We start from the raw sequence: 8,614 nt of genomic DNA, 5'->3' as shown, positions 1-8,614 counted from the left end.
AAGAATGTTATCATATTAATAATGTAAAAACCAAAAGGCGCGAATTGTTACCTTCTATTCACTGGTATCGAACTTCCAACAGTATTTAAAAATAACAGAAGTCAAAATGATTAATATAGTTAAATTTGGCATTAACGAGAGAAATATATAATAATTTAAATATTTTGTACTGTTGCACCGATGGGGGTGGCATATTCTCCGGAATAAACCCTCAATATTTAATAGATAAAACAAAAAATATACAAAGAAATAATATAAAGATGGACTTATATTCGACAACATAAACACAATTCTGGACATAAAATCAATTTAAATGAGGTGAATTATATAGTTAATTGCTGTTTACTTACATATATTAGCACAATTTTCGATTTTTACAACTGTGACTCACAAGAACGCTAACACTACACTATTTATTGCATTTGCGTTCTACCCGCGATTCACGCATAAATGAATCGATCTATTTCTGCAGGTACATCAATTTTAACACAGCTACCTTTCCTTGTTTCTACAAATAATTACCAACCAAACAAAGTCACAGTGGGCATACCATATAAAAAATTGAGATTATTAGTTTTCAATAAAAAATAGATATGACTAACGTAAATAAAATAATAATGGGCATACAATATTAAAATTTTGAGGTTTTTAGTACAAGAAAATAGCTTTAGTTTTACTAAAATTATTACCTAAACGAGATTAGAAAGACGAGAGCTATAAACTGTAACGTTTACAAATATGGATACTGTACATGCTGCCAAATTCGAGTAATACAAAGAAAGTAGTCGATTTAGTTTTCAAGAAAAAGTAAATTTAGTCGTATTAAAATTATTAAATACAAAACAATAACTAATTTGTATATTATCTTTTTTAAGTTAGTCGATAATTTGCAGATTCGAACTAAATTAAGTACGTGTTAGACTATTCGTCCATTTATCTCCGGAGATATGACATCTTAGTCTTTTAGAATGGTAAATCTGGCGAAAATATATTTAGTTGCCATTGAAACGAAAGAAGAAATAGAATAAGAATGACAACGTAGGCAATTTGAAAGCTTAAGATGCGAAATGGTAATGTTCGTATATGCTGTTCATGTATATTGATGATTGTTGCCATTAACTATCAGATAGGATTTTTTTATCTGAATGGAGTGGAAAAGAAGTTTCTATTATATTTGGATAAAAAAATGCTTTATAACAAGGAGGCGTTGTGGCCGCATTGCTTATTAGTTTATTACTCTGAGGCCCAGGAGGTCGTGAGTTCAATCTGGCCGACACAAAAAAACCCTTTGTGTGTCAGTTTATATTTATGAGTCACCAAAACAACAATTGTCAAACAATTAACAATGTCCCTGACTACCCCATCTGGCATATCCGTTGTGATGGTATGTTGTTGTTGTTATAACAACCTTCTTGGAGCCAGATTGAACGTTCAAACTATATCAACTTTATTTGTGAACTTGTCAGCTGGCATTACGAACAGATGATGTTAACTTCACAGGAAGTTTGGCAGAAATCCTTTCTTCCTGCTTCGCAAAAATATTTAATGGCGTAAAAGAAGTATAAAAGGTTTGGAAGCTTTCGTGTGATGTATTGATTTTGTGAACCATTCTGGGAAAATTGTTCTGGAATAAATATCATTATCTTGTAGTACCTACTTGTAGCATTATTAACATTATAGTTACAATATAAAGTTATTAAAGCTGTACAATATAATAAAAATGATAAAGTACAAATTCTCCATTCCATCGCATTCACTGATCCATGTTACTCCAGGTTGTGTGTAGCAGATTGCTTTAGAAGAAGAAGAAAGAAGAAGAAGAAAAGGGATCCTATCCTATCCTATCCTTTAAGGGATAAGGCCGGCTTTTGTTTAGCATATTTTAGTTTTTTTTTTGTAATATTTACTGAATGTAATAAAGACTTATGATATTATTAATTCTCTATTCTGCCACAAAATGTCTAAATTATGTTTAGAATAGAAATATGTAGTTAATACGAACAGTACTATTTCTACCATCTAATTTATTAAACCGTCAGCTTGTCATTCAAATAGGTAAAAATCTGAATGTATTATTTAAAAAAATAGTTATCAATCTACTGTAAAATTAGACTAAAGTAGGCCCAATAAATACACTATATTTGTTGGGTCACATTTTAATATAAAAACGGCGTAGAAACTTTAATTATTTATTCATTTAGCCCTCGACCTGTTGTCAGAAGAGAGGGTAATCTAATTAGTGGAACGGTATTTTAAAAAACAATAAATAAAACTTTCCAGCAGTCTCATATTAAAACGTATGGTATTTAGATCTATCATTATGTTATTTTGTTTGTTAATTATGCTTAATTATCAGCAGCTGGAGTCGAGTCACAACGCGAGTTTCAAGGCGTTTGTGGCCCGGGTCCACAACATGCTACCCATCTTCATGAAGGAGGACTACTGGTCGAAGGGTGTGGTGTATCAGCGCTACCGTGGCAGATTGCCGTCGTCAGTGCCGTAACCACACAGACAATATCAATATATTAGTTTTGAATTATTATTTCATAGGTATGTTAGTCTGTAAGGTATAATATAGGCCTATTGCCTGAAATAAATAAATACTATAATGATAATATCATATAACTCATCCACGCTTGACTAAGGCCTGTTTGTTTGAAAGTTTTACTCCTGTAAAAAGGGAGATATAAAACACATATCCAGTAATAATAATAATAATAGTACACTAGTCATTCGACCCGGCTTTGCACGGGCATTTAGCAAAAATTATAAAGGTCCAAATAATGTAGCCTAGTTTGTACTGGCGCTGCTCTTTGAATAAAGTAGAATAAAATTCAATATTCAGTGCGAAAGCTCACAAACAGAGCTAGCTACATTGATACTCGCCAAATCCCCGTGATTTGGATATCAAAAGGACCAGTTGCTTCCGAAATTGTTAGCTATTTAGTCTACTTTCACATTTTACGACTACAGGATCGGAAAACCGGTACGCAATTATGTCAGCTATTAGAGCCGTTATAAACAGTACGTACCAACTACAAAGTAACCAGTACCGCACCTGTAACGAAGTACGACGCAGTTACTTTGGAATTATTGTAGTAACGAGTTTCTGTAGTTATATAATTAATGGAAATATTTGTAAGCTATATTTATACATGTCAATTATATAAAAAACTTAGTATTATGTAAAATACAAGTATATAATAATAATATAAAATATTCGTTTGTTTAAAAGAATAATATTATACCTATTATCACAAAATTAAAAGGTAATAATAGAGACAAAACGGTCCTCGATACAATGAGCCCGAACAAAAATCTCTGACATTCTGTCATGTCAATAGCTTTACATTAAAAAATTTACGACGACTACAACAATTAAATTTTTTTTTTAATATCTTATTACATCACAAGCTATGTTTTAATAAATAATAAAAATTGGAAACGACATAATCAAGTAGTAAAGTAACGACACTAATAACAGGTTCTATTTGGTTTAGTAACTAGTTACTTACGGGTCATTACGTACAGCCCTATCGGTTATGTTACTGAAAGTTATACTCCGTTGAGCGCCTGTAATCTCGCGCACTGGTTCTTTTATAGATGTGTATTGCGTAAACGGTATATGAGGATTTTAATAACAGACTATACGAATACGTATCATCAACATAATTATTTTATAGAATACTTGCTGTGTTCCCTGTTTCACCTGCGAGAAATTTATAGTCTATGTGTGAATCTGATGTATGAGCAACATTATTGTAAAGTTAAAAATTAGTTTTTTAAGCGAAACTAGTAGGTAGTGGAAAGGAAAATAGTGGATGAAAATTTGTATGGCGAATTAAGCATTACTCGAGTAAGGATTATAGAACTACTGATAATATGTAGACAATAAATAAATAACACTGGACAATCAGTTAGTTCTACGGTAAGCAGCATGGTAAGCTTGTTACGGGTACTAGATAACTGGTATAAATACTTATATTTTGTTTTTTGTAAGTACGTACATAATATACATAGAAAATACCCAGAGCCCCAGACCGATACAAACAATTATACTTATGAATATAAATGTTTGCACCGTGCGAGGAATCGAACCCGCGACCATTGGTAATAAAGCGATGTGCTAAACCGCTAGACCACTGAGGTCGTTAAGACAATGTCGAGGGTTATTTGGTAGTATTTCTATATTATGACTTTGCTGTGAACATTTTTAATAAAACGTTTCGGTGATATTAGTTGTATATCCAATTAGTCGAGGTAACATTGTACTTTTACCTTATTCATATAAGTATATCTAATTTCTCTTTTACGTAAATAATTATAAACAAACTGTTATTAATCTTGAATTAAAATATAAAATCACAAACGTAATACTTTATTACAGTGCACACCAGAAAACGAAGAAAAGTTTTCAAAGTAATAATTCAAACAAAATGACACAGAATAGTGCATAATAAAACACATATAAATATTATATAGCTATCTGCCACTGTACAGATACCATAGATTGAAAATAAATGACAATATTTAGTAAACAATATACAACACAAACAAATAAGATAATACAGCTATTAATTTTCAGCAACAAATTTGCCAAGATTCTACGTAGTGATTAACTCGCAAAGTGGCGTGATTCCCAGCAAATGTTAAATGCAATTCAGCTATTGTGAGGAGCTAAGATAAATCTGCAACTCGCAGTCCCCGAGGCTAGTCTGCGCGCTGAGAAGTTGTCTCAATTGTGTAATTTATGAACAAATTTTCAGGGAAACTTCGTAATGTACCGGTGGCTTACAAATAGATTAAATAGCACAGTTAAAGTTATAAATTATTGTAGTTTACACAATTATGGCGTCCTGCATTGGTACAAAATTTTATATATGAGGAAATATACAATTTAAGGATTTATTATCTTCCGATACTGTTCCGCTGACAATAATATTAATATACCTACATGTACTACCTACCTACCTGCCTACATATACCTACACATATAATACAAATTACACAATGCCATCTAGTGCCATGCAACAAGAGTTTGTGTTTCGGCTACTGGATTACTGATATTGCATATATCTGTAGTCTACCGGTTTAATACACCGATTTACTTCTCAAGTTAGTGGATTCGGTTCCTCGCACGGTGCAGATATTTGAATTCATGAGTATGTATGTTATAATTATTCATATGGTATATTGCTAGCAATAAGATCATCGGTCCACTTTACTAACAATCCCCTTTCCCCCAGCACAATAGATTTATGCAGGTCTCAGCACCTGACATTAGCCCTAATCCCTTAATAAAAAAAACTACCTCTTCTGGGATAACAGTCCTGAAATAAATATTTTCTTTAGAATAGTAGTTATATCGCCATTTATATACCATGTGATCATTGTTTTAATATTGCAGATTCTAGTTTAACATAATATAACGATCATTACACTTGTATTATTAGTCCGTATAATGAATTCAAGCTTACTATATCCACGATAACGTAACGCAATTTAACGTAATATACAACCATTGCTAGTATGACATAATAGACCCATAAAACTGCCCCATAATCCGCGTCCAGTTGGGGAATAAGCTATAACGCGTACTACATTCCAGCATCATTTCCATCACTGCTACAATTGTGACAATTTTATTATCTGCTCTCTTTTAAATGACTGTGCAGAGTTGTTAATTTTACTTGCTTATAGTATGACCTTTGTATGGAGTTTGATAAATGGATTTCTGTAAAATAATATCATACTAATATTATAAATACGAAAGTTTGCGAGTATGAATGGATGTTTGTTACTATTTCACGCAAAAACTACAAATATTTATGCCTGAAATCTTCTGATGAAACTTTACAATAATATATATATAGCTTATACGTCAGAATATCGCATAGACTATAATTTAAAATTATATTATATAAATTGAGCGAACTGTAATAATAAATAAATAAACAAGTAAGTGTGATGCAATCATAGTTGCGCGGGTCAGCTAATATAATATAAAATAGATATATAATTTTACCAGAGGTAAAATGTATAAAGTTGTCTGCCTGTCTCGGCCTCGTCTATTTCAGCTGCTAAGCAGCTTGTTTTGTAAACTTGTGCTTTCATTATAGGACACGATTAGGCAGTGAAATAATGGGATAAGATGTATGACATCCTTATTGTACAGAATGGCAATGTATGAGCAATATCACAAGTATTGCTAACGTAATGGCCGTCACATGTACCTATGTACCTAGGTGATAGTAAGTTTTAATAATAATTTTTAAAACCTTCGTAGACGCTGCGCGATCTAAAATTAAGTTTTCAATATAAGATCAAACTAAAATTTTCTGATTTACGTTATTTTTTGATAAGAACGGTTCAATTTCATGATCTTTCTATTGCTGTTGGATTGGTACCTTTTCCACCATTTCTATATGTAATAAAACAGCACAATAATCAAGAATTGAGAGCCTTGATAGTCGAGTGTTCGATTCCTCCCAGGGTACCAACATTTGTATAAATGAGTATGATTGTTTGTATTTGTATAGTACCCCTAACACGAGCTCTGTTTACATTGAGACTAGATAGCACTGTGTGAATTGTGTAGGGATCAAAATAAAAATAGAAATATCTTTATTCATGTAGATGTATGGATACAAGGATATTATGGATTTTAATGGAATGGTGCATCCGCCTGCGCTAATGGTTTACGCTGGCGGGGTACCATCGTAACAAATACACCAAGAATTTATCACAATGGTTTCCAGGGGGAACCGTATGGAGGTCAAACTGACATGGTACATTGCTAGCAATAAGATCATCAGACCACATTACTAACAACCCCTTTTAATTTAATAGAACAAGGTTATTATTATTATATTCAGCCATAACCTATAATCTAGATACTACTGACATTCTCCTACTAAGAGCTATTGTTACCTGTTGACGTCGTGGTCAAAGCGACACTTGACATGTTCATTGTTAAGTCTTCATATATATCAGCCGATAGATATATATATACTTTAATCCTAACACGATCGAATCTATCACTGTTAATTGAAATAATGATTTGTTATTAATGTATCCAACACTTGAAAGTCAGTCAAAGATATATGTATATTGACGACCAAAGTTTTTTGTGTTGTCTAGATTTAAACCCTAATCTTTTGGATCTACTACATCTTCACTTTAATACAGATAGAAAATATATCTATTACACGTTTTTAAAGCATAGAAGACTAAATAATATCCTCTTCCACGAAACTCCTAATAGAATTTATTTGGGAACCCTTATTTAGTACATTTGTCACTGAAGCCGGGCCGTTTCATCGTCCGAACATTCCCAATTGATTGATTAAGGTCGCTTTCCGTTAAGTAAACGGTTTGGATTTCAGTAGTACTAGTAAGCAACGGTACTGTCATGTTCTAGACTGAAGGCTAATATAGAAGATAAGAAGGCCGATGCAGCCAAGTTATTGTTCTGGATGGTATCACATTAGTTTAAGTTTGTTAACCTTTTTAACGGCTTGACCGATTCTCATGAAATTTTGTGAGCGTATTGAGTAGGTCTGAGAATCGGCCAACATCTATTTTTCATCCCCCTAAATGATAGGGGTAGTCCACCCCAAATTTTTATTTTTTAGACAAAATTTTTAGCTTCTATTTTTTTATGATACAACATACAAAAATACATACAATCCTCATCTATTTTTCATTTTTTATTTTTATTTTTTAGACAAAATTTTTAGTTTCTATTTTTTTTATGATACAACATACAAAAATACATACAATCCTAAATTTTCACCCTTCTATCATCAACCCCTATTTTTTTATAGCGTTATTAATTAATATGGCAAAACAACGTTTGCCGAGACAGCTAGTATCTACTATAAAATTATAAATAAAAAAAATTTTGCCCTATAGTTTTAAAAACAAATTGGTAGTATTAAATTGAGTAGTTTAGAAGTGAACAAATGAATACAATCGTTTCAATCGGAAATTATAAAATCGGTTTAAATAATATAGCTTACTAGTTTTTGCCCGCGGCTTCGCTCGTGTTAAGAAGTATTATTATTAGGTATAGTTTTTGCGCCTTAAAAGTACTTTCATACAAACTTTCATCACCTATTTTATCCTCTTAGGAGTGGAATTTATCAAAATTCTCAGCGGATGCCTACATCATAGTATCTTTATGTATGCAAAGTCTCAGCCCGATCGGTTTAAAATTGACAAAGTTTCATAAAAACTTTCATCCTCTATTTTATCCCTTGGGGGTAGAATTAATCAAAATCCTTTCTTAGCGGATGCCTACGTCATAACATCTACCTGCAGTGGTTTGGGTTGTGCGTTGATAGATCACTATGTCTTATATATATCACACTTTTGATTTATATATATTTAGATGTCTACAATTATGCACGTCAGTATTGGAAGGGTTAAGTTGATGTTTATTTTAGTTTTGTTATTTAGGTTCGATAGGATTGTCATCGTCACATTTTGTGTATAAAAATCCCAACAAAAAAAAAGAGAAAAAAAGATAAGAGGGCTACAATCTTTGGTAAAAGATATAAATCACCTTAATGTTAAAGATGAGGAGGATGTAGTCTGTAGATTTGTAATCGAT

This window comes from Achroia grisella, unplaced genomic scaffold (assembly GCF_030625045.1).
Source record: "Achroia grisella isolate CSIRO2021 unplaced genomic scaffold, CSIRO_AGI_Agris_v1 utg660, whole genome shotgun sequence".
Taxonomy (NCBI): Eukaryota; Metazoa; Arthropoda; class Insecta; order Lepidoptera; family Pyralidae; genus Achroia; species Achroia grisella.
Note: the sequence above shows the minus strand (reverse complement) of the source record.